Source organism: Mus musculus, chromosome 9, assembly GCF_000001635.26.
Source record: "Mus musculus strain C57BL/6J chromosome 9, GRCm38.p6 C57BL/6J".
Lineage (NCBI taxonomy): Eukaryota > Metazoa > Chordata > Mammalia > Rodentia > Muridae > Mus > Mus musculus.
The window spans coordinates 69,886,749-69,914,626 of NC_000075.6; the positions used below are offsets into that span (position 1 = coordinate 69,886,749).

Below are 27,878 nucleotides of genomic sequence, written 5' to 3' on the forward strand. Positions count from 1 at the left end.
GTTTCATTTTTCTAGATCCTCTTGAAAGGATATCAGAATATGTAAGGACAGTGAGGGCTGGTGCTGGATGCCACATCCATCGCCTCCTCTTCCAAGTCCCTTCCTCCCCCCTTTTCCTTCCCTTCCCTTCCCCTTTGCAACCTCCCTTACCTTTTCTCTTTCCCCTTCCCTTTCTCTCTTCCTTCCCTTCTTCCCTTTTCCCTCCACCTTTCCTTTCTCTTCCTTTCCCCTTCTCCTTTAGCTTCCCTTTCCCCTTTTCCCTTTCCCTCCCCCCACTCTTCTACCTTCCCTTCTGCACACACCCCAGCATCCCCTACCTTTCTCCTTTCCTTTCTCTTCCAACTTAGTTAAAATAAATGGAAATCAATAAATAATAAACAGATGATTAGAAGTTAAATTAAGTACCATGTGAATCACTGCATACAAACTGACTTCAGCCACTGCAAGGACCTGAGAAAGGTACAATACCAGCATTGCCCTGGTGGCATGATCCCATATGATGAGGGTAAGCCTTTCCTGGCCTTGCTTATCAGAGACTCTGCCCCACACCAACACTGCACAGGTATCCTCTGGTGCCTGTGTTGAGGTGGATTGACTTGACTTTCTCATGAGAATATTATTGCTTTCCTTCTTTGTAAAACCCCTCTGGATAATGTCCCTTGTCATACATAGTGACTCACACCAGGAAGTCAGTGAGTCTTCTTGGAGGTGGAGATGCTGGTTAGTTTTTGTCCAGTGACACAAACTGGAGTCAGTCTGGAAGAGGGAACCTCATTTGAGAGATGGTCTGTGAGGCATTCTCTTGATCACTGGTTGATGTGAGATAGCCCAGCCCACTATGGGTGGTGCCATTCCTAGGCAGGTGGCCCTCAGCTGTAAAACAAAGATAGTTGAGCAAGCCAAGGGAAAAGCAATCCCAGTAAGAAACATTCCGTCTCATCTGGTAGTTCTACCTCTGCTCCTGCTTGAGTTCCCTCGGATGGATTATGACCTGCAAGGGTAAGCCAAACCAACCCTTTCCTGCACAAGTTGTATTTGGTTAGAGTTCTTTGTTCATTTGTTTTAATGTGTATGGGTATTTTGCCTGTATGTATGCCTGTGTACCACATTTATGCCCTGTGTGTATTCTTGGTGTCCCCAGAGGCCAAAAGAGAGTGTCAGGACCTCTTGGAACTAAAGTTATAGACAGTTGAAAGCTGCCTTCTGGTTGCTGGGAATCAAACCTGGGTCCTCTAGGAAAAGCAGTCAGCACTCTTAACCACTGAGCCATCTCTTCAGTCAGTCTCTTACCACAGCATCAGAAAAGCAAACTAGGGCAATATGGGTAGAATTTTAATCATGAAAGGAATCAAATACTTATAGAATCTAGGCAGAGAAGCTTTGGAAAGAAGAAAATCCAAAAACCTGGAAAAACCAAGAATTACTGTTTTGTTTCTAAGAGCAAATTCATGTTTAAAGCATAATTTAACAACAGCTTCCCATTAAAACATAGTCATGACAGCCACCCAGCGTTTTATTTATTTCTGTCACCCAGCATTTTAAAGATGCTTCTAGATGCAAGGGATCTGGGTCTCTGCAAATTGGAGAGAACGGACTTTGCTTCCTCAGAATCTAATCTAAAAGGGACTTCGGAGGCCACCACCCCCCTGAGGAGAGGGGAAAGGATTTGTGAACATCCACCCAGCTCTTTAGGGACTGTGTTATAACCAGAACTCGGGGCTTTTTCTATTCTGAGGGAATGGGAAACTTTGAAGGCACGATTCAGAACATTATAATAACCCTCCATCAAACTGATTCTGTCATCTGTACCAGGCCTGATCAGAGATACTGAGAAGGTAGCTATACAGCTGCCCTTCTAAGATTCTGGCTGGAGCAAATTTGGTCATAGTAGCCAGAGTTGTTAAAGGGAGTGGCTTTTCTTTTCATGGTCAAACTCCAGCTGAACCTCCATAGAAAAAGGGCCGGGGGGGGGGGCGGGGGGGGGGAGCGGGGCTCAATTTGGGAGATAATGACCAACTTTTGATAGGAAGAGTAAGGAAACCAAAGAGGAAGGAAAACAACAGCAAGAGTTAAAATGTAGAGCGGACACCCAGCCTGGAGGCTGGGTCCCCTTTCCAACCTCACAACCCATCACTGGCAGAGAACAGCGACACTTTGGGACCAGCACTTTCACAGTCAGTCAGCACCAGGCAGGGTGTGGGAGACACAGCACTGAAGGAACCTAGGATGAGGAAAAAAAAAAAAAACCCACTCATAAATACTTTGGCAAGATGGAATTTCTAACACATTGTGTGCCTGGGGCTTGCAGGTGGACTTTTGCGATCTTTCCTCGGGGTTTGGCAGCATCACAGTGACTCTCTGTGGGCCTTTATTGATGTATCCATTAGAAAGTGACATGATTTGCTTGCTAAGTTTCTGTTTAATTTGCATCTTAATGTCCTATCATTAGGGTTTAAATACAGGCATTGGGGATTGAGCGATTTAGAAAGTCCCTCTGGGGATTGGTAACTCGGAACTCTGAACACACAGCACAGAAGGCGGGGGCTCGGAAGACATCTGAGCCAGTCGTTGAAGTTCTGAGGGGAGCTTGCTGGAGGTAGCATCTAAAGGGAAGTACTTGGCAGCCTCTGATGATGTCAGAGGTCTGAGGTCAGGGGGAGTGCTCCGTGGTCTAGGAAGTCTCAGTTGGACATGTTTTCCTCTTTGTATTTTGGGATCCTAAGATTTGTAGACAAGACCACATCCTCTGCTTCTGTGCGTTTCTGAGAATCCAAACTCGAGTTCTTAGCTCACAGAGCAAGTGCTTTAACCGCTGAGCCCCCTTGCCAGCCATGTTCTATACACTTTACAAAGCAAAATGGTAACCACTAAAACCCATGTCTTTCTTTCAGTTCCATGACTTTGTATGTGTCTCGTGTCAAGTTCAGCATGAGATTGTTCTTTACCTTCAGGAGGTCTCTGATCTGGTGACAGATGGCAAAGGTGTGGGCACCATGGTCTCTCATTTCAGGTGCTCATGATAGGCAATGCTAATCGATGGCAAAAGGTTTTTAAATATTTTAAACATGCATTCCTTTTCATTGATTGATTGATTGTGTGTGTGTGTGTGTGTGTGTGTGTGTGTGTGTGTGTGCGCGCGCGTGCAAGTGCACACATGTGCATCTAGGCCACACATACTTGCGGAGGTCAGGACTTGTTTGTGGGAGCCAGTTCTCTATTTCAACCATGTGGGTTTCAGGATGAAATTCATTGTCAGTCTTTTAATGGGCACCTTTAGCAACTGAGCCATCTCATTGGCACCTATGATAGAAGTCTTGATGCTTCTAAACTTGGCCTCAGAATCTTGCACCCTCGTGGGGCAGCTTTACAACTATCTGTAACTCCAGTCTTGGGGGCATCTCTGATGCCCTTTTCAGAACTCCTTAGGTACCTGCATTTATATTTGCAAGGGGGGAAGAGAGGGAGAGAGAAAGGAGTGCACACACATACACACACACTCACACTAAAACCAAAAATAATTTTTTCCTTTAAAAGAAAAGCCTGTTCTCCTTCAGCTGGAGTGCTGAACCAGGGGAGATCACCCTGGAATTTCCAGTGTTTATCTTTCCCACTAAAGGAAGGAATCACTGGAACAAAGAGCAGACCTGTGTAATGGTGAGAGGAATCCCAGAGGAGTGTGAACCCTTGGAGTGAGACACGCCTAATAGATGCCCACTCTCCTCATGCCAGTTCGAGTTGTACAGGACAGATTGATTGCCTTTGGTTCAAATCCACTCAGAGGCCTGGCCCTCCTTACTTTCCTAGGAGAATCATTGTTTAAGGGTGGACTCAGTGATAGGCTGCCCATGTTCCTGCAGATGACCTCACACCCTTGCATACATGGGCAGCCTGAAATGGCTTTAGTGTTTTGATGTGGTGTGTGTGTGTGTGTGTGTGTGTGTGTGTGTGTGTGTGTGTGTGTTTGTGTTTAGAAAAAGAAAGGAGTTCGGAAGTAGATGTAGAAAGAGATCTAGGGGCTTTTGTAACAGAGGAATGAGTGGATATGATCATATTTCATTGTATACAACTATGAAATTCTCAATGACAAAGAAAAATTCTAAAATGAATTTTAGTAAATACTGATTCTAGTTACTCCTTGGTGATAGAATTTCAGTGAATTTATTTATTAATCATTTTATTCTTTTACATTTCAAGTGATATCCCCCTTCCTGGCTACCATCCCATTCCTCCTCTCCCCCATCCTCTTTGCCTCTATGAAGTTTTCCTCCACCCACTCACCCACTCCTGACTCACTGCTCTAGCATCCCCCTATGCTGGAGCATCAATGAATTGCGGGATTGGCAGGTACTTTCTATGTCAAATAAAACTCTGAAGTCCTAAGGAGAGGGTGGTCAGCCTGAAGCACTCTGTGTGTCTAACGGTGTCTTGACTTGTCTGTGTTTGTTCTCGTTTTGGAGTTTTAGCCCACACTTGGCATCGCAGAGCTGTCATGAACTGGAAGTTCAGGGGTACAGGTTTCGTGAGACATCTCTAATGGAGTTTCATATTTTTGGATAGGGGTAATTATACATTCCTGCTTAGAAGGTCCCGGTGATGTATGTGTTTATCTTTGGAAACTATGTGGAGAATCCTGCTGTGGCAATCATCCCAGGCATTCTCCTTCTAGCTCACTAACACAAGATTTATGTTCCCATTCACAGAGCATGGCAAGGCTAATAAGTTAGACTCGCTGACAACCCTTCAATAAGGGAACTATTTTTCTGCACTTAACAGTCCTTTTTTGATATTAATAAGCTTACTTAGTGTTAATCATCTAGTCATAGGCAAAGCCACTCCCTAAAGCCCAGTAGGAAAGCCCGAAGGAAAACCAACCGTGTTAAAAATGCTTTTCAGCTTACACTTACATCCTTGAAGGCAACCATTGAACTTCTTAGGGCCCTTTGCTTGGTATGCTTGTACAGAACTACTGAAGGGGTGAAGGGTCTAGAACCCTCAAGTCATTTTCCAGGGAAAAACGGCAAGTGTTTTAGGACCTCTCAAGATGCTTGTCAAAATATTAAAATGCACCTCACCATCGATTGTAAATGATAATTATAACACAGTTTTAAAACGTGCATCAGTGCACTGCCATTTAAAACACTAAAAATATTTTCTTAGCATTTGTTTTCTATTGTGAATGTGTGTGTGTGTGTGTGTGTGTGTGTGTGTGTGTGTGTGTGTGTGTGAGTATAGTATGGTCACATGAGTACAATGGACACAGAGACTGAAAGAGGGCATCAGATCTCCTGGAGCTGAAGTTATAGAAGTTATAGCCATTTGTGATCTGTCTGACCAGCATGCTGGGAACTGAACACAGGTCCTCTGGAAAGCCAATAAGTACTTTTAACTGATGAACCATCTTTCAAAACCCCCCAAACACTAGAGATATTAAAAATTAAAGTACTTTGTCTATTCATAAATAAATTTAAAAGTAATTTAAACACTCCTTGCCTTCTTACCACTGTGTAACACAAGGTTAGAACCTGACCTGAAGCAGGCATCTTTCTATGCCCTGATGTGCTAAGCAGCTACCCGCAGGGAATTGGTCCAGGGTCTCCCCGATGCTTGACTCTCCCTTCTGTAAGTGATATATTTGCATATAAGCTACACACAGCCTCCTATAGACATTAAAAAAATCTCTGTATTACTTGCAATTCCTGATACAATGTAAAGAGTTAATATACAGTATTCAAGGAAAATGAAAAAAAAAAAAAAGAAAGACTCTGCACATGTTACATGCTGATATAATCCCCAACCGCCATACATTTCCAGTTTTCAGGTGGGTTGGCTCTGCCCATAGGGCATCCCTCCTAAACTGGGATGGGCTTCAGGCATTTTGTCCTTAACACTTTTTGTTGTGTGAACTATTTCCTAAGACTCTTTTAAGGTGAGCTCACATGTCCAACATTTTGAGAAAACATTTTGAGAAAATGTTGAGATGTTTTGTAACCTTCCTCTAATCCTTTAAACCTCTGTCTTGCTCTCTAAGCTGTGCTTTGGTCATGCTCCATAAGACTTGGTGGGGGCTACATGCATTACCACACTTGAAATGTTTTCTGGTTGGTTTCTCATTCAGAGAGAGCACTCAGATGTGTGTTTTGAAATTTCCAAGTTATTACGTTTTCCCCTGGCTCTCCTTTTTAATGTAATTGCATTTTGGCCACAGAAAATGAATATTTTAGGCATTGTTTATGATCATGTATGAATTCAATGTTGAGTGTCCTAAGTACAGCCAGTATGATCCGAAGAGCAGTGGGCTTCCAAAGATGTCTGTGCCCTAATGCCAGGGACATGTGAGAAAGTTACAGGGCACATACAAAGGATTTGTAAATGTACTTAGGAACATGGACTGTGGGGGCTTGAGCGATGGCTCAATCGCTGAGGGTACATGCAGCTCTCCCAGAGAACCCTAGTTCATTTCTATTGCTCTGACAGCTCATAACTCCAGTAGTACTGCAATTCCAGCTGCAAGGGATCTGACACCTCTGGTATCCTCCAGCATCCTCTGACATCCTCCAGCATCTTCTGACATCCTCCACCATCCTCCAGCATCCTCCAGCACCTGCCCCCATGTGCACATACCCATACACAGACACATATGTATACATAATTAAGTATAAACATTTTTAAAATGCAGACTATGGAATGGGGAGACCACCTCAGATTACCCATTGGGTCCAATCTAAACACATGGGCACATAGAAGTGAACTGGCCTACTATGGATCAAAAATATTACAAAAGATCAGGGATGTGAGAAGCATTTGACTGTGGTCCATGAGGCAGGAATGTGAGGTGGCCCGTAAGAACAATTGTAGGACACCCTACAGCACACCACTAGGACTTTAGTCCTATTGACATTGGTGTGACACCCTGTGCCTTGGAAACAGTAGAAATGAGACGGAGCCAAAGTTTATGAAGAAGACAGGCAAAGTTTTGTGAGGGTATGATTCAAAGCTGTCAGGCTTCTGCTCCAGCTGTGGAGAAGAAGCTGTGGGCAAGAGGGAGTCAGTCAAAAAGAAGCAACAAGCCTTTATTCTTGGGATTATCTTTTTGTTTTGATTTTATTTTTTTAAACTGAGGACTTGCTGAATAGCCGAGGCTGTCCTGGAACTTGATCTGCAGATAAGGCTAACCTTGAATTTACAGAGATCTTCCTACCCCTGCCTCCTGAGTGCTGGAATTAAAGGTGTGAGGCACCACCAGCTGGCTTGCAATTTTTTGTTTGTTTAGTTTATTTTGGTTTGGTGTGGTTTAGTTTGGTTTGGTTTTGTGTGAGGTTTGGTGATTGTCTGTTAATAGTGAACACAGTTCTAAAAGATGTTTTCCTTCTTGTGCTCAACCACCCTGGCCTTGCATTTGGTGGGCTAATGTGTGGTTAACTTCTCCAGCCCCTCAACAGGACCTTCCCCAGACTGCTAATTTTAGGTGAAAAGACTGAACAAAAGCCACCAATTCCTGAACAGAAAAACCCACCAATCCCTGATCTTCCCCCAAGCTCCAGACTTGAAATTCTACCAGTTCTCACCCTGGAACTCTCTACCCTACAAAGCTACCCCCCACCCCCAAGAACTCTTATACAAGCACTACACTTTGTCTAATTCCCTGCTGCTTTCTGCTCTCTCCCAAGAACGCAGGAAGCCATTCCTGGATTTGTCCCTCCACATTCTCAACCCTCCAATAAATCTCTTTCATGAGCTTTGCTGCCTGGTGTGACTCTTATCAAAAGAAGACAAGAAGCAAGGAGAAGAAGGGAAGAAGTGAAGAGAAGGAGAGGGGCTGAGGCTCCTGAGTTCCTCAGCCTAGCTGGAGATCCCCTCCCCCAGGAGCTGCTACACCTCTGCAGAGGAGGCTTCCTCTCAGACCTGTGTGGTTCCTGTCTCAGGATGCCCTTCCCTTAGGACACTGTCCCATCTCAGATCAGTGTGGCTCCTGGGCTTCTGAGTCTCAGTATGCTTTCCCATCCAAGCAAGAAGGCCAACAAAACCCGTGTTAGGATGAGGTGTTTAATTTTGATCAGGCCTGTTAATTAGGTGAACCAAATGGGAGCTTCAATACTTTGATAGCTGCACCTTGGAAGTCAGCCTCAGGAAGAGGAAGTGGTCAAATAAAGAAGCAGACCTTGGTGGCTAGTTAATCTAAAGGTTTTTAACAAGGCAGAGGGGATGGGGGAGAAGGACAAGGCCTGGCAGAGCTGTTTGCCAGGCTGGGCTGGCCACATTCTCGCTACCTCCCTTTCTTGGAAAGCCATAAGGGTATGCACCTACCCCGGCACTCGGGAGGCGAGGCAAGAGGATCCAGAATTTGAGGCCAGTCAAGGCTGCACAGTGAGGGTCTCCCTGTCCCCCAAAAGAAAAGGGTTTTCCTTTCTCCCCTCTATTTTCTTTTAGCTCAATAATATTCCCCTATCTCATTCTCTTTTTTGCTCTCTACTGAGTTGATAATTTTATACTTTATTTCTATACTTTTTATGACTATCCTAAACACCTTTTAATTTTTTTGAGACTTATTTATTCTATTGTATGTGCATGAGTGTTTTGCCTGTATGTATGACTATGTACTGTGTGCATGCCTGCTGCTCATGGACGTCAGAAGAGGGCATCAGATCCCCTGAGACTAGAGGTAAGGGGTGGCTGTGAGCCACCATGTGGGTGCTAGAAGTCAAACCTGGGTCCATTGCAAGAGTAAGTGCTATTAACCAGTGAGCCATCTCTCTAGCCCCTATCCAAGAACATTTTAATATAAATAAGTTTATAATATAAAGTTTATATTTCAACTTTAAAATATAAAGTTTATATTTTCATCCTCAAACTAATAGAAGAGCTCACTTTGTAAGCAGTGTCCTATTTTCTTCTTATTTTACTTATATCTCCATTTTTATCTTTTTTTTTCTTTTTTCTTTTTTTTTTTTTTTTTTTTTTTTTTTTTGGTTTTTGGTTTTCAGTTTTTGGTTTTTGGAGACAGGGTTTCTCTGTATAGCCCTGGCTGTCCTGGAACTCACTTTGTAGACCAGGCTGGCTCGAACTCAGAAATCCACCTGCCTCTGCCTGCCAAGTGCTGGGATTAAAGGCATGTGCCACCACCTTTATCATTCTTATAAGACAATATGTTGGTAAGTAAATTTTATTTGTTCGTGTGTGTGTGTGTGTGTGTGTGTGTTATATGTGCATGTGCACGTGTGTGTGAGTTGGTTCCTTCATGCTCTGACATATGGCAGTCAGGGACAATGAGATGTTTTCCTCAGTATCAGCTCTACCATATTTTTGAGATGGGATCTCTCACTAATCCTGGCTCTCACTGGCCAGCCAAGAAGCCTGGCTAAAACCACACACCTGTCTCAGGTCCCAGCCCTGGGGTTGGTGGCATCTCACCACCATGCCCAGACATGTACACAGGTGCTTTCGATCCAAACTCTGGCCCTCCTGCTTGTACAAGCACCTGACTCACTGAATCATCTTCCCAGCCCCCTTATTTGGTTTTATCAATACCCTTTATCTACTTTTATCTTTACACTATACACTAGTTTTATCAACATTTGTGCTTGTTGTTTTTTAATTTTTTCTCCTTAAATATCAAGTGGATTTCTGAGTTCAAGACCAGCCTGGTCTACAAAGTGAGTTCCAGGACAGCCAGGGCTACACAGAGAAACCCTGTCTCGAACTTCCCCCCAAAAACAAACAAACAAACAAACAAACAAAAACAAAAAACTTGGGTTCCTGTGCTCTCAAGGCAGGCTGTCTGTCCCACTGAGCTGTCTTGCCAGCTCCCTTCTTACAACTTACCACATATTCCACCTGTCCTATTCTCTCTAATATTTCTGTTCTCTGCTTCACTGCCATGCAGTGAGGAGTCCCTTTAGGTGTGTCTTTTCAGCAGCTCCTTCTTTCATGGTATTTATTTTATCCATCAGACTTTTATTTATTGGTTGATATATTTTATTTCCACGCTTTGCCTTGGTTCCTTTCCAAACCTACTTAATTGCCTTTAGGAGTCTGTGTGCCTTTCTTATACCAAACATTAAAAAACCAATTCATTCTATTTGCATCCTGGAAGCCATCACCTGGTCCCCACTCCTCAATTGCCTCTGTCATTTATTGTGTGTCACTTCTATCGTCTTACTGTGAACTCAGACTTTATGGGAACTCTGAGATATTTAAGTATGCTCCTCTAGAGAGTTTAAATAGTTGCCTTAATAACCATTTAAAAATGAAAATGTTGGGTTTGGCCTGATCTAGAATATTCTGCTAATGTCCTTTGAATTGAAACTCTGTGTCATGGCTGATTAGGGGCTACATAGGATCTGTTTGCTCTGTACCCATTCTCAAGATCATGACTGGCAAGTTTCCGTTTCTCTCTGCTGCAGGTGCATTGACTTCTGGTCTCCTTAATGATACAACTTCCTGTGGTCCTGGATTCGTGCAGATTGTCTCCTATCCAGGTGGGCTATGAGCTCTGCCCCGTCTTTCTTCTTTCTATACAATAGTTCAAATGGATGTTCAATGTCACCAAAATTCATCAGAGGCTCCCTAGACGAAAAGCTGACTTCTCGCTCAATGAATTCCACCCACACTGTATTTTTGACATCTAAGAACCCTCATTTCATTTTCAGCTTAATAAAACATCTCTGAAAAGACTCTTTGTAATCTACCCAGGGAGGGATATTTAGGGATTCCATTCTACCATCTTATTAGAAAGGAAATTCCTACAAACACTAATGATATTCATTCGCCTACTGAGGATTTGGCGCTAAGCACATGCCACACAATGAATAATGAAGCCCGATCCCTGTTCTCAAGAGATGGCCATGGCAGTAGCCAGCTATCTGGGGTTTCTTGTGGGAGTTCTCAACATTATACATATTCTATTTATGTGAGAAAATACAATCCAACCAGTATCTTTTCAACAATCATTTTAACAGGAACGTATAAATGGAGCTGCAGAGGTGATTCAGTTGGTAGACTGCTTGCCTGACATGCATAAAGCCCTGGGTAGGATCTCTAGTACCACAATAACAGTGTGATGCCACACACCTGCAGTCTCTGCACTCAGGAGGTGGAGGCAGGAAGATCAGGACGTGATTGGCTAGAAAACACATTTGAGGCCATTCTGAGATATATGAGAGTCTGTCTCAAAAAAAAAGTACACAAATATTTGTTGACTAAATATTTAAACTAAATGTTAATTGCTTAATGAGACAAGTTAGTATCTGCTGTGTTATGCTTGAATTTTCTTTCCCTGAATCTAAGGCTATACAAGAAGCAGAAAGCATCTTTACCTAAGTGACCTCACTGGAGCTGGGCTTGCAAGCCCCGTAGTGCTGCTTCTGTGTTTCTTTTGCCAGCGCGTCTGCAGTGTAAGGATACAGGAGGGGCACCATACATAGCCGATGCTGAACCGTCAGGCTGCCTCTAATATACATCATATGCAGGAAAGGCTCTTTTAAGTGCCTCCCTAATCATTTCCTGATCCTATCCGACATGCTCTGCTGTGTGAAGGCAAACGCTGGTGACAGCCTGAAACAGTGTGGTGGAGGCAGGGCTGGGAAGTGAGCACGTACCAGCAAGGCCAGTCTGTTCCGATTTCTATAAGCTCCTTTTTACGGAGAAGACTTTAAATTTAGTTTTCAGGATTCTGGGAGACTGGCACTGTCAGAAAGACCTGGTGAATAACCACTTTACCTTAATACCAACCAGCTCTAGTAATGTTTTCAGATTTATTTTTATTTTTAGATTGAGGGGCTGGAGTGGGCGTGCCTGCAGAGGCCAGAGGTGTAGACGTGGAGTAACTACATTTGTGAGTTGCACCTGAGTGCAGAGGACTAGACTCAGGTCTTCTGCAAGAGCACTGAGTGGTCTTAAACCTTGGCGCCATTTCTCCAGCCCCCTGATACTTCCTATCTCTATAAAGCTATGTGAAACCATCCTGTAGTTGATGGGAAACTAGATATGGACACAGTGTGAAATACTTCTGCACTGAAATAGGGTGTTCTGCATTTATTTCACATATAATTATCTATTTAAACTTCATGGGTCAATTTATTAGCACCTTATTCATCAGGGTGTAACCTTTATTAGGCTTTATTGCCACAAGAAATTATATTCTACACAAATACAATAGAGATGTAAATGTTCTGGAGGACGGGCCAATAGCATCTGCCTTTCCAGTAATGGACCTTGACCAGCAGAAGGTTTGATAAGTATAAAATATGACTGCTCCATGCTAATTTGGTTCCTTTTTAATGACTGATAATCCTTGTCGATTTAGTGTGATCGTCACAATCCAGCACCATCTCCTACCCCAGATGTGACAGTAACAGGAGCCATTAAACGTGTCTGCATAATAAAATTAGTCAGGGAAGCTCCTTACATTGTCTCTAGGCGTTCAGATTTCCGCAACAGTACTGTGATTCGTCCAAGTGCAAAAGTCTGTCTTTAGCTCAGCCCAGTCCACAGCTCTCCTGATGCTAAGCCGAGGTCTGATGATGCTGGAGTTAAGAAATCTGAATCCTAAACATTTGTCATATATAAATAGGGGCTGTAGATTTTGAGCTAGGGGATGGTTTGGTCATTGATTTGCCTAACAAAGCTTTACACAGCTCCAAAGCTTAAATACATAATCAGTCTTTCGAGGCCACAATTTGAAACGGGAGAAGCCTCTCTTCGGTTCGCAGATTTATCATTCCGTCAGAAGGCTGCTGCATTAAAGAAGTCGGAATAGCTTGCCGTCTTTGGAAATAATTTAAATGTACGATCTGATCCCACCGCCCCCTTGTGGGGATTTATGGGGCTCCAGGAAGAGGCAGAGATGAGGACTTCATCACTATGTAAAGGCAGCGAGATAAATAAGTGTATCTGCCTCCTCACCCTTCCCATTTCCCAGGCTTATGAGGGATCAAGTTCAGATGCCTTCCTGCTGAAGCGGCATGGAGCCCCCTGAGAACCAGTTCCCTGGAGCCTTCTAGGAAAGGGGGGAGGGGACTTGGTTCCAGCGAAGAATCTGTTTTTTGCGGCAGGAGTTAAATAGCTCTCTCTCTCTCTCTCTCTCTCTCTCTCTCTCTCTCTCTCTCTCTCATTTTAACAGCCTCAGAGTTTGTATTCTTAACACTCAAAGGCTGAAAGAAAGTGGGAGAGTCATTCAACGAACAGACAACTTCAGCTTTTCTGGCCAAGCTGGGTGATATTACTAGGGGCAATGGCAGAGGTTTTGCTTGCTTGCTTGCTTGCTTGCTTGCTTGCTTGCTTGCTTGCTTGCTTGCTTGGTTTGATTTAGGTTATGTTATTGTTTTGTTTGTTGTTTGGTTGGTTTGTTTGCTCCATGTGTTTGGCTTGGTTTGTGAAGCTCTCTGGAGTTTTTATAGCTTGGGCTCTTAGACACAAGAGGACTTGAGTCAGTGGGATGGCTCTGCTTCATAAGGCACTTGCTTCAAGGCCTGATGACCTTTGTTGGAGCCCCAGGACCCATATGGTTGAAAAGAGAGAGCTGAACTTAAGGAAATTGTCCTTGACCTCTATGCATGCTGTGGAATGTGTGTCCATGGGCTCCCTATGTGTGTGTGTGCGTGCACACACTTGAATACAGACTGTCACAAAGCAGATAAATAGAATACGATCTTAAAATGTTTAAAAACAACAGGACTTGCTTGTCACTGGACTGGGAACAAGCAGCCTAGTAAACCAGCAATTCATGATTCAAAGTAATTAATTAAAAGCAAATAAACAGAAAACATATAAATGTATATTAGCATTTCTCCTCAGCAGGGCTTCTCTGTTTGATCAGAAAAATATTAAGCAAACCAGGACATGGTTTGTTTCAGGAAAGGCTGTAGATCTGGCAACCCATTAGCAAGCACAGATCTCCCCCTCAGGAATACATCCTCCTTGTCTCTATCTTTGTGTCTTCAGTGCTGTCATCCCCGAGGCAGAGCCGCCATCAGTGGCTACCGCCAGCCTGCTCTAGGAAGCCTGGTCTTTTGAAGGTCCTGTTGGAGGTGACCCAAGAGTAGCCTGCCCCTGCCCATCATAGTGATAAAGGCAGCAGCTGCATCTGTGGAGCCTGAGGAAGACTTGTTTTCAATGTCGCAGCGACCTGCCGGGCTGCCTTTACTTCCAAGCAATAGGTCTTTCAGCCCGACTTCTTGTGATGGAGGTCGTTGCAAAGGCTGGGATTTTCTGGAAACAGCTTCATTCTCCCTTCTGGGTGCCTACAGCTGTTTTCAGTCATCCTGTCTGCCCATGTCCAGATCACAGATCTCTTTTAAGGATTGTCGTTCTCACATCTCCAACTTCTGGCATAGTGCCTGCCTGCCTGTGATTTGGCATCCAGTGCATATTTGTTGAATAAGCCATTGCTTCCTCTGGCCTCACTTCCTACCTGAAACCACCAGCAACACCTTAAAATCCGAGTTAAGCCCTCCAGAAACGCCTCTCAGATGACTTCACATACAGCACCAAGACACTTCCTAGCTGTTGCTTAGGGGGGAAAAAAGCTGCTTACAGCATTTTCTTATTACTGGTGTATTGTATTGCAACTTCAAGGTTTAGGAGAAAGGTAGCTATCTCATCTCTAACCAAACTGCAGAACTCTGAGAAAAAAAAATCCATTCTAAGGCTGGGTGGTGGTGGCACACGCCTTTAATCCCAGCACTTGGGAGACAGAGGCAGATGGATTTCTGAGTTCGAGGCCAGCCTGGTCTACAAAGTGAGTTCCAGGACAGCCAGGACTACACAGAGAAACCCTGTCTCGAAAAAAAAATTCACTCTCACTTGGAAGCATCCCATAATAACATGGTATTTTAGACCTATATTCATATATAATAACTGCTTATGCCCAGGCCAGCATTTCTCATATAGTATATATGCACTTACTGGTAAATGGGTTGATAGTGGGAAATATGATGAAAGGAACCATGAATGTTGGCCACTATTGCTTTTTCTATCATCTGTCTGTCTGTCTACCCATTTCTATATAAGCTCATCTAAGCTATCAATCCAGCCTCTGCCTGCTGAGGCCTCATTTGTCATTTCTCAAATTAACTCCATCCTTCCAGTCATGGATGATCAATCCAATCCATGATCGGGCAAGTCTGTAGTCAAAATGATCAGTCAGGGTCTTTTCAGGGTCTCTGGACATTGGCTCAGTATTAGAAAGTGAAGGTCAAAGTAATAAGATACACAAGAAGGGACAACATATCAGGTGACCTGGAGTGGCCATGAGGGTGCATGTGAAAGCCAAACTATTGAAGAAGCAGAAATTATAAATAAGCAAATAGAGCCAGTCAGAGCAACAGGAAAGAGTCGACAATGCTATAAAAAGAAGGCCCGCTGCCAAGGCTACCAGAAACAGATCTCAGAGAATCTCATCAGCTTCAGGTCCAGTCCATACTATTATTGTGTCTCTTTATCAAAACTCTGCACCCACCAAGATGCTAACTACCCAAACACAGAAATGTTGGTCAAAATGTGGGGAGACTGAATGAACCCCAGCATACTGTTCCTGAGGAGGTAAACTCTGTATGATAGATAATCAAAGAGTCAAACATGGAATTACCCCATGATCCAGCAATGCATTTTTGGAAATATACCCAAAAAAAGAGAGAGCATTAACTTGAAGAAACTTGATGGCAGCATTATCCACTACAGCAAAGGGTTAGCTATCCAAGAGTCTATTGGCAGACAAATATATAAATAAAATGTGATTTGTATGTATGGTGATAGTTTTAGTCCCTGTCAACTTGATAGGGTCTGGGCTCACTTAGGAGACAAACATCTGTACATGTGAGGGATTGTATTAGTTGAGCTAGGAAGTCACACACTAAAGTGGGAAGCACCAGTTCCTGGCCTTTAGTCCTGGAACACATATAGAGGGAAAATAAGCTGAGCACAAGTATTCTGTGCTCCCTGCTTTTAAAAGTGTGTGTGCTTGTGTGTTTGTGTGCATGCGCACATGCATATGAGCATGCGTACTTGAATAGAGTGCCCTCAAAGGCCAGAAGAGGGCGTTGAATCTCCTGGAGCTGGAGTCATGGGTGGTTGTGAGTTGGCCAGTGTGGTTACTGAGCAAACTGGGCTCCTCTGCGAGAGCAGAGGCTCTCGATGGTGGAGCCACCTCCCCAGCTTCTCTCTCTGCTTCTTAACTGTAGTGGTGATGTGACCCAACTGCTGCAAGAACCTGCTGCTTTGAATTCCCCAAGAACTGTGAGCCAAGGTAAACCATTTCCTCTCTTAAATTGTTCTTGTCATGGGATTTTATCACAGCAACAAACATCACTAGGAATGCTACTCAGTCTTTGCTAGGAAGAAAATTCTGATACATACTGCTACGTGGATAAGTCTGGGGGAATATTATATGAAGTGAGATAAGCCAGTAAGGTGGGAACAAATACTGTGTAATCCCATTTCTAGGAGGCACTGGAGTAGTCAGTCTTTGTTTGTTTGTTTGTTTGTTTGTTTGTTTCTCAGTTTTATGTGTATGGATGTTTAGTCTGAATGAGTCTCTTTGCACCACTTATGCACCATGTCTGTGGAGGCCAAAAGAGGGTGTTGGCTTCCCTGGAACTAGAGTTACAGATGGTTGTGAGCCACCTTGTGTGTGCTGGGAATTGAACCCAGGTCCTCTGGAAAAGCAGCCAGTGCTCTTGACCATGGAGCCATCTCTCCAGCCCCAGGAACAGTGAGATTCTTGAGGATGAGAAGAAAGGAGGCTGAAGCTGAGGGGGAGAGAGAACATAAAGGATTTAAGGGACCAGGAAAACAGGGAAAATGAAAGGCAGGTATGGTGTCTAAAAACTCTAAAAAGTCTAAAAACTCGAGTGTGATAAAGGTCCCTGCACTCTACACACAAGGATTTAAGGTCGGTGGGGTATGGTGGTCCATGCTAGAATTCTAGCATGCAGGAGGCAAGACCAGTTTGAGCTAATAGCAGGACCAAGATAGCCTGGGCTATGTAAGATCTAGTTTTATATATATATATATATATATATATATTTTTTTTTTTACTTGCTATTTGAGATCTTGACTCAGACATTTTTTAAGGTAGGCTAAGGGCATTGTTCAGTGGTAGAGCACGTCTCTAACACGTCTGTCTCTTTTCCACAATCAGCATTTATTCTGTCTCAAATCCTCTGTTCCTTTCATGTGTTCAGTCCCAACACTGGCCCTCCCAACTTTCTTCCCCACCCCCACCCCCAGCATAGGATTCTTTAATCCAGCCAGGGACAAAATTATCATTGAATCCATTTTGCTATTCCTTGAAGAATCAATCACAAAATACTTTATGTCACTGACTGGTTGACCTAAAAGATTTAAAGAATACTTGAAAACTAAAGTAGCCACCATTATTTGTTGTGATACAGAAAAATTAAACTGTCTACTTCTACATACAAATTCTCATAAAATTTGGAAGTACATCTATACTTAGTTTCTATACTTTTAGCTTCTGAAAAGAAAAATCTTAATCTACATTCTTTTTAAACTAACAAGACTAAAGAATTTTCTTGTAGCTTTTAGAGGTTTGCTCCAACAGCTCTGAGAGCCCTGACTTGTAACCTTGAGATTATAAATATTTGTTAGCAAAAAACCACATTTATCAGAATGTTTGTTGTGCAGAACTGGATCTGTTCACTTAAAAGTTGCAAATTCTGTTTGCTCACCAAACCTGTGTAATTAGCCACTGAACAAGACCTCATTCATTTAACCACAATTAATTCAACAAATATAAATGGCTGTGCAGATTTTGTTTTTTAGTTAAGGCCACTTTTAAAGGAATTTGCCCTTGCAAAACTTATTTTGAAAGTAAAAATTAAAAAAGTGATTCTAGGGCTGCAGAGATGACTCAGTGGTTAAGAGAATTTGAGGCTCTTGCAGAAGACCCCACATTGGTTCTCAGCATCTATGTTGCCTGGCTCATGACCATATGAAACCCCAGCTCTAGGAGATCTGACACCCTCTTCTGGCCTCCAGAGGAACCTGCTCACACTTGCACACAACCATACACAGATGTTCACATAAGCACATGACTTTAAAAAAATAAAATAAGTAGTTTTTATTTTAAGTGACTTTGGTAGCAAGCCTTGTAAATAGTTTCCAAAAATCTCTGCTTCTTGGTCTCTTACACTGGTTCATACCCTCCCCTTGAGTCTGACCTGGGTCTAATGACTTACTGAATAAATATGAAAAGATATATATATTGACTGAAGTTTTTGATATATCCACATGATTTGGCTATATAGTCTCCAGTGTCTTGGTTAAATACTGATATGAGGTGTTCCTGTGCAGGTCTTTATCAAATGTGACTGAAGTCCCTAGTCATTCGTACCAGAGACGATGCAGTTTGATAAGGTGGATAAGCTTCAAGCAGCTGGAAGATGTTAGATACCGCTGAGGCTTCCCTGAAGACGGGCAATTCTGCCCATGAACTGCAGCTCACCACCGGTGCACCTGAAAAATCTAGCCCACCCTTTCTGATGGCTAGCCCTGCAGATCTTCATACTACTGGTTGAGCCTTGAAATAGTCATGGCCTCAGCCAATGCCTTGAGTATATTCTGGTGAAAGGGGGTAAGGCAGAAGACCTGGTTACTCCACAGTCAGAACTGTGGAGTAAAGTACTGCCAATTGTCTGACAGCCACAAAGCTTTGGGATAAATTTGTTATGCTACAGAGCACAGGACTGTTGAGCACACAGGTGTATATAGAGTAACTATTCAAATGACGAGTTTCTCAACTGGAGCCACCCTTCTCTCCTCCCTGAAGGTAACCGTGGCAACTGTAGACTATTTCAGGAAATCCTGAGACATCAGGACCAACTTCTGAGAATTCTCTGCTGAGGCTCGAGGGTCATCAAAAGACTGTTTGAGGGTTGTTAGTGGTTCATCGTTTCAGGGTGTCCTTAGTAATGTTCACAAATGAAACCCCCTACTTCTGGGCTGGATGTATGCAGAACTTCACAATCTAACTAATAATGCCTGTTCATTCTTCCCTTTGTAGGCAGAGATAGGTTATAGATTCAAGGTCAGAAAAAAAAGATGGTAAATATGAACTCCTCCTTTACTTCTGGTCTCCTGAGAGGAATACACTTCCCCATCCTTGGATTTTTATTTCTTTATTTTGTGTATGTGAATATACTATAGCGGTATAGATGGTTGTGAGCCTTCATGTGGTTGTTGGGAATTGAATTTTTAGGACTGTCGCTTGCTCTGGTCAACCCCACTTGCCCCTGTCAACTCTGCTGGCTCAGTCCCTGCTAGCTCCAGCCCAAAGATTTCTTTATTATTATACAAAAGAACACTGTAGCTGACTTCAGATACACCAGAAGAGGGCATCAGATCTCATTACGGGTGGTTGTGAGCCACCATGTGGTTTCTGGGATTTGAACTCAGGACCTTTGAAAGAGCAGTCAGGGCTCTTACCCGCTGAACCATCTCAACAGCCCTTCCCCAACTTTTGATGCACACTTGGCCATGTGCTTTGCTACATAATAAGAAGCAAGTCTGATTTGGGTCTGGTCAATCAGTTATTTGCTCTTGGGCCAGTGGGGTATCAGTAGACTTGATGCAATAGATGAATTGACTCTGCTCTGCCAATCAGATATGCGTTTTAATTGCTCTTCTTGTCTGGCTGTGAAGAGACACCTGATGAAAGAAACTTAAGGAAGGGAAGGGCTATTTGGGCTCGGAGTTGGAGAGTACTTGTCCATCACTGCAGAGACTGTCTAGCTGCAGGAGATTGGGGAGGCTGCTCATGCTACATCCCCAGTCAGGAAGGGATAAGACATGGCTGCTGCTACTTCTCTTGCTTCCTCCTTTTTATTCAGCCCAACCAATAGGACAGTGGTGTGCAAATTTATGACAGAGTCAAGAACCCTCTTCAGTGATGTGCCCAGAGATCCTATCATGTTGGTAATCAGTATTATTCCATAGCAAAATCTTAGAAGACTTGACACAGGATTTGAAACTAGCTCTCATTATCTTACCTTGGAGAACTTATTTAATCAGGAAAGATGAGATTAGCCACAGAACAAAATCCAAACAACCAGGGAGAAAAAAAAATGTTGTGGAGAGATTTTTCTCTTATCATTTGTTTGTTTGTTCTTAAAATTTTGTTTCTCTAATTATATGTGGGATTGTGTGAGTACCTGTGTGTATGTATATGTACCCTGGGTGTATGTTGCCTGTGGAGGCCAGAAAAGGATATTAGGTCCTCTAGAACTGGAGTTACAAACAGTTGTGAGCCCCCTTGTGAGTGCTAGGAACTGAACACTCAGTCCCAGTCCCGTATGTGAGCAGCATAGATAGCTCTTAACCACTGTTTCTCCAGCCCCCACTTCCTCTTTCCTTCTCTCCCTTCCTTTTTCCTCCCTCCCTCCCTCTCTCTCTCTCTCTCTCTCAGATAGATAGATAGATAGATAGATAGATAGATAGATAGATAGATAGATAGATAGATAGATAGATAGAGCATGTTCAATGGTGGCCTTGCAAGGTACACAGAGAAACTCCTAGCAGATAAACAGGAGGCAGTACAAAGAAGCCCCATGATCGGCCTGGGCTGCACACCCAACATCAAGGACCATCTCTCTACAGATGTGCCCAAAGAAGTTTAACAGGCAGCTTAACAGATGTCCAAAGCTGCAGATCAGAGGGGATATAAAACAGTTAAAGCTGCTCCAAGGCACAATGTGTCACCATCTAACAGTTACAAGCATCCCTGACCGCACTGAGGAGGAACATGCGCAGGCCGGTGCTCCTGGCTGTCCGCATGCCAGGAAGATTATAAAACCGCCACGCTGTGATATGTAGCCCTCCTGCCGGGGAAGCAACGATTAAGCTGAGTATTTACGGCACCTATTCAGACAGGAACGGCCTGCGAGGAGTGCTACCTGTCTTCTGGTTGGATAAATTAGTTGTGAGTGTCACAAGATTAGAGCTGCCTATTGTTCTGTCTGTTGAAGGTGGGAAGGGACGAAAGCCCCCTATCTGCCCTTGTAATGTTCAGTGTGAAATGCGGGAGGCGGCCTCTTTTCTTCCTGCGCTAATGGTAAAACAAGATTTCGACTGGCTATATTAGAGTTTGGGGCATCGTTAAAAAGACAACGCACAGCAAAGGAGGAAAAGAGCGTGCTTATTTATAGCAGGAGGTGTGTGTATGAAAGGGAAGGCGGGCAAAGCCAGGAACCTGGGAGAATCAAGTGTGAGAGGCAGGCGAGGTGAGCTCCCGAAGTCACTGCATAAATTGGTACCATAATCAGAGCGGAAATGCTTGCCAGTCAATGCAAAAAAATGATCCTCCATTTGCTCAACTCCTCTCAAAATATTTTCTATATAAATTGTTTTGCCCTCACATTTCCATGATCTATGGAGCTATGAACCCTAAATTAGTGTTAACAGGAATTGACAAGCTCTGTACTAAAAACGATCAGCCAGGCAGCCCGCCCTACGGGCTTAATTATGGAAGGATAGTATGGAAGGAGCAGAAAACCCTCTTTCAAAATTTTACCACATGCAATATAAATAAAAGATTATCTCATCCACTCATAACCTCACAGATCAAACGGAGGACGGGAAGGTGACTTTGCTGGCTTTCATAATTATTTATCGTGCCTGAACAGTTGTGTTGTGTTTTGACAAATTCAAGATTCTTAATTTTTTTTTTTTTTTTGAGACAGAAGCAGCAGTCATCCTATTCTGTGAGTCTCAGGCGTAGGTTCAGGAAATGACTTGAAGTAAAATCAATGGAGCCGGCCAGGTTCCCTACACACGGGATATAATGGTAGGGATTGAACCCTCAGCAGATATCTGTTGGTGTCTGTTATGAGGCTTTACAGGGGCTTGTATGTGTATGTTTGTGTGTGTTCGTATGTGTGCATGTTTGTGTGTATGAATGGTTTTATGTGTGCATGTGTGTGTGTGCATGATCCTGTGTGTGCATGTTCATGTGTGTGCTTGTTCATGTGTGTATATACGTTTGAGTGTATGCATGTTTGTGTGTGTGCATGTGTATACATGCTCCTGTGTGTGCATGCTCTTGAGTGTTCATGCTCCTATGTGTACATGTTCCTGTGTGTGCATGTTCATGTATGTGCATGTATGTGGAGGCCAGAAGCTGATATTTATATTTTCTTTGAGACATGATCTCTTCCTGAAGTTGGAGCTTACTGATTGGCTAGGCTGGCTCATTAGTGAACTCCAGAAAATACCTGCCCCCCCCCCTCCACTCTATGTAGCCAAAACCTTATTTTTAAAATGGAGGGAAATTTTTATTTAGAAACATGGTCCATACATGTAGCACATGCCTGTAATCATAGCACTTAGGAGGCAGCAGCAGGAAAATCAGGAGTTGGAAGCCTGCGTGATCTTTATGAGACCCTATCTCAAAAATACAAAACCCAAAGAATTGAATTATGTGTCACACATAATGGCTCAGGAACTCATAGACAATTCAGGCTCAGAGTTCAGCCTCCACTCACTGTGGTGGGCAGTCTGTCGTGTTTTGGTATTAAACTTCCTCTACAGCCTTGTGTTTTGAGTGCCTGCTCTTGGCCTAGCTATTTGGAGATGTTGGCAGAACTTTTAAGAGGTAGAGCCCATAAAAAGAAAGTAAACCATCAGGGGTGGGTTATCCACAGCCACTTTCTGTCTCATCCCCTGCTTTCTGGTTCATCCAAATGGGAACTAAACTGCTCTATCATGCCATCCCACCGTGGCAAACTAACCCCTAAAAGTGCATGATGGTGCATGCTAGCAATTATAGTGAGTGGGTAGCCGAGGCAGCCAAATCCCTGGGGCTTGATAGCCAGCCTAGGATACTTGGTAAGTCCTAGGCCAAAGTGCACCACACCTGAAAAATGACATTTGAGGTTGACCTCTGACTGCCACATGCACATACATACATACATACATGTACGTACACACTCAACCGTGCCCATGTACATGTATGTACACCCTCCACACAAATGTACACAATGACACGTTGAACAGTTGCCCCAAGAATTAGGTTGCTGCTGATGCTGTTTCAAAGTCCAGTAAATTGACTAGGATATGTCTCAGTTGTGTGTGTGTGTAAGTACATACTTGTATGTGGTACACATGTGTGTGCATGTGTGCATATTCTATTTAAAAATGCTAAAGCTGTACTACAAAGTATTTTCTCTGAGTATTGCCCTCTGAGCTTCAAGCATGTATATGGTTCACCTCCTTTGTCTTCCAAGCCCTTGCCTTCCTCACCCGCTTTAACACTGCTTTCACTATGCTGGGCTTCCCTCCCTTCTGACTCCTACTGTTTCCAGTTTCCACAGTGTGCCTTGCAATTTCACATTTGTTTCTGTGATTGCTTCCATTCCTCCCTCACTTTCCTCCTGACTTCTGCCAGATCTCACCTCTGCTGCTCCCAGATCTCGTCCTGAGCTCTTCTGTCTCCTGTTCCTGTGGTTTGTTTTAAAGATTTATTTATTTATTTTATGTATGTGAGAACACTGTAGCCGTCTTCAGACACACCAGAAGAGGACATCGGATACCATTACAGATGGTTGTGGGCCACCATGTGGTTGCTGGGAAGAGCACTCCATGCTCTTAACCACTGAGCCATCTCTCCAGCCCCTCCTGCTCTTGGTTTTTCTTCATAGAATCAATCATTCCAATTCTCAATTTGCTTTTCATGTGTTTGGTTTTGTTTGGAGTCAGACTCTCACTACATAGCCCTGGCTGGCTTAGAAATCACTGTGTAGACCAGGCTATCCTCGAACTCACATAGATCCACCTGCCTCTGCCTCCTGAGTGGTAGGACTTAAGGCATGTGCCACCATGCCCAACCATCTTTTAAATTTAAATTTGACAGCCAAGTATCTGCTCATACGTCCTGTGTACCCTGTGGAGATATTTTTCTGGTGCTGTTGGCCGTTGTCTTAACACTTTTCTAGTGCTGATATAGATCGTCTGCTTGTTTCTTGTAGATTTTTCATCTTAACAACATGAGTCTTTCCAGGACCTAATATTTGCTGAAGTCCATGCTGGGGAAGGGCCAAGGCCAGCCAGAACTTTTCTTATGTTGCTGAGTTTTACAAGTTTGTTTTTCTTGAGTTAATGGCGTTAAGCCAATGTAAGGTTTTGTTTTTCCAAAGCAAATTTTCTTTGCTCTGCCTCAGGCAGAAACAGATTGCTTCCCAAACATATGACTTGTGTCTGTGGTTTCTTTCCTAGCTTCATTTTCTTCCTTTCTGAGATAAAAACAGGGACAAAGAAGCCTCTCCAGGGGGCAGCAAGCTCGCCCTCTTCTGCCACTGCGCACAGACTTTAGGTTCCATACCTCAGGGCACACCTCCCTGGAGAAGTGTGTGTTGTCTCTTTCTAAGGTAAGTGCACAGTGCCATGACTTTCTGTTTCCCTGATTCCCAGGCAACCCTCCTACCTAGGTTACAGCTATTTTCTCCTGTTGTCAGAAATGGGGTTTAATCTTTTTCTCGTTCACTTTCTCTGTTGCTCTTGAGGAAAAAAATGGGAAGCAACAGCTTTATGTCCCTGTTTGCAAACCTGAATCTCTTCCTTCCACTCTCGTAAAAGTGACCATTGTTCTTTGCGTTTTATAATGTTGACAGCAAACTAGAACATGTATAAAATTATACACAAGTTCACCAGTTTATATTGTAACTTGCATATGTCTACATTTATTTGTAGTCTATTCTTATATAATCTCCCATTTCCTATTTGAGCCCAGCCCAGATCTTATTTATCCCAGGCTGGCTTCAAACTCACTATGTACCTGAGGATGACCTTGAACTTTGAATCCTCCAGCCTCCATCTCCCAAGAGCTGGGATTACAGATGTGAACCCCCACTCCTGGATTGTAAGGAGTAAACACACCTGACTGGCTGAGCTACATCCAAGCCAGCATGGCTCTCACTTACTAGATAACTACTCAAAGAAGCTTAAAGAATGCTAACAGAGATCAGTGGCATTAAATGGTGCTATAAGAGCAGAGACACAGAGCTTTGGGTCCCTCTTCTAATAAGCCAGGGTAAGTATCACATGCTATGTGACGAGCACATATTAAAGAAATGGCTTAAAGAACTAATTATCTGATAGAAATATATATAAAGCACAAACCTGGATAACATTATAATTTAATAGTAGAATCTTTATTTTATGTGTATAGAGTTTTACCTACATGGATGTATATACATCCTGTGTGTGTAGTGCTGGGAATCAAACTCAGGTCCTCTACAAACGCAGCCTGTAGACGCTGAGCCATCTCTCCAGGCCGCTAATAGTATAATATTTGTAAACTGCTTCAATTTATTTATTATTTCATTTGATCTTCCAGATGACTCATTGAAGAGGATGTTGTAAATCCTTTATATAACTGTGGAACACAAGACTCAGAGTGGGAACGTGTCCTCTTAAAAGGCCACACAGCTGAATGGCAAACCTTAGTCCCTGAGATTCAAGAAGTAACAATGTCCCCTGGTAGAACATGTGGTCAAACAAAAGCAAATCCCACTGTTCAGAAGCTGCTGAGTCACAGAACTGTCCTAATCAAGATACCTTAGCCCTCTTCTCTTTGTAGTATTTTAAAAAGGTATCTATAATGAATGCTTTCCTGCAGGTATGCAAACATATCACATGTGTGCACTGCCAGCAGAAGCCAAAAGAAGACATCAATTCCCCTGGAAATGGAGTGACAGACAGTTGTTAGCCATCATCTGGGTGCTCAGAATCAAACCCAGGTCCTCTGAAACAGCAGCCACTGCTCTTAATGGATAAGTCATCTCTCCAGCCCCACCCCTGCACTCTTCATATTTTAAAAACAAAAGTAGAAATCTTTTTTTTTAAAAAATCTAAAGCAATCTCTTGATATTGGTTACATAACACAAAATAAAGTAGAGGTTCATACATACTTCTGTCTGTTTGGTCAATGTACGAGTTTGGGTAACTAAACCTGAAGGGTTTTCTCAGTGGGATCTGGGAAAACAGCCTTTGTTAGCTTTGGTGCTTGCCCACACACGTGCGTGCGTGCATGCATGCGTGCGTGCGTGCATGTGTGTGTGTATTTATATACACACAATATATGTTTATATAGAGAGATTTAGTTAATGTGTGTGCATGATTGTGTGTGCAGGTGCAAGTGCAGTGTGCATGTGTGTGAGGCCGGAGAACAGCTTCAGGTGTCATTCTCAGGAATGCGGTTCTCTTTGTCCTCTTGAGAGAGGGTCTCACTGGCCTGGAGCACATTGAGTAAACTAGCCTGGCTGGCAGGACTTGAATTCCCTTGTCTCTGCCCCCTCAGCACCAAGATTGGCAGTACATGCCACCATGCTCAGCTTTCATTCCCCTGGATTTAGGGGATTGAACTTGAGTCCTCAAGCTTTCAAAACAAGCATCTTAGCAACTGAACCATCTAACCAGCCCCCATCTAATGTACCTTCTTTGAGATGACCAGTGGCTTGGTGTTGAGCCAATTACTATTAGAGAGTATATCACATAGCAATCAATTAGCCTGTCAGGATAGCTTCATTCTTTTGAAATAAACTGCTTCTTCCATAACTCACTCTGATGCTTGGTAGTCAGATGCTATGCAATCAAATAATTGAGATTTCTATAATATTAAATGTAGTAGCATTGTTACAGCCAAGTGCACGACATTTGACTGATTTATTGGTGGGGGGGGGGGTTGTGCACTCGCGAAAACGCGTGTACACGTGCTCACAAGCTAGGAAAGGCAAAGGGTGATTGTGATAAAATTAGCTGTACACAAAGATTTTAAAGACACCTAAATAACTTGTGGGTTGGGTTTCATGTAACCATTGTGACCAACCCTTTCATAAACAGCTGAATCACTGCCATTAAAATAGGTTGAACTGATAGAACTGAAAGACCTTCCAACATAGGTCTGCGATGGGTTCTTTTTCCATGAACATTCTATCCTTAAATATTTATATCTTATGAGTCTTTTTTTTTTTTGCCTGCATATGTGCCTATGCCCATGTGCATGTAGTACCCACAGATCTGCAACTGGAGTTTCAAACAGTTGTGAGGTGTCATACAGGTGCTGAGGATCGAACCTGGGCCCTCTGAACTGAGTTATCTTCAACCTCATGGATATTTTTTTAATGTTATTAAGGTGTTGATTTTATAAATTCTAGGCATTGGAAGGTAATCTCTCCTTTAAACTAGCACCATGTAAAAAGTATTCAATATATGTGGCTAAAAGATAAATCAAAGCCAAATTATCAAAAGAAAGAGGAAAGCAGAAAGAAAATGAGGGAAGGAAGCAGGTATGACTGGAAATATGGATACTTAGAATTTCATATGAAACTAAAAGTTAAGAGGGGGTGGTATATGCATGCATACATGCATATATACATACATACATGCATTCATTCATATATACATACACAACATATATGTGAAATCATTATCCTGCCTTCTGCACCTAATTCTACAGGCCCTAAAATGCTAATTAAAACTTAACTGTGGCGCTTAGTTAATTCAGCTGACAGCCTACCATGGGGAATATTTTGGCAGTTAATTATATACATTGACAGTTTTTATATGGCGGGTATAAATTTATAGTGATACGGCTATAAAAAAAAAAAAGAGCTCACCCCAGCAACCGAATTTTTGTTCCTCTGAAGGTCCAGATTAATCTTAATCAGTTGTAGGAAACGTAATTGGGCAGGTTTGATTACTGACTTCCTGACATACTTCACGGGGCTCGTCGTTCTTAGGAATTGTTTTTTGTTCTGTTTACTGCTAGAACACAATCAGCAAAAGACCAGTATTTCTAAAACAGGTGCATTAGCCAATGAATTACAATTCTCTCCCCATGCCTCTGCCTCTGCCTCTCTCTCTCATCTCTC

At 43.0% G+C, this 27,878-nt stretch overlaps 2 long non-coding RNA genes across 5 annotated transcripts; both read left to right on the plus strand.

Moving 5' to 3' along the window:
- The first annotated feature begins 905 nt into the window (after window positions 1–905).
- Window positions 906–18,690, plus strand: Gm39368. The gene is made up of 4 exons (XR_870886.1): window positions 906–999; window positions 10,401–10,475; window positions 16,176–16,240; window positions 18,310–18,690. It is a non-coding gene; the product is annotated as a predicted gene, 39368 (long non-coding RNA).
- A 1,781-nt stretch (window positions 18,691–20,471) lies between these two features.
- Window positions 20,472–25,915, plus strand: Gm31587. Of its 4 annotated transcripts, XR_870888.2 has the most exons (5): window positions 20,472–20,932; window positions 21,693–21,796; window positions 24,223–24,374; window positions 24,814–25,036; window positions 25,343–25,915. It is a non-coding gene; the product is annotated as a predicted gene, 31587 (long non-coding RNA). The 4 variants fall into 4 exon arrangements; XR_870887.2 differs by having other exon boundaries at window positions 24,223–25,036; XR_870889.2 differs by having other exon boundaries at window positions 24,223–25,036; window positions 25,625–25,915.
- The last annotated feature ends 1,963 nt before the right edge of the window (window positions 25,916–27,878 follow it).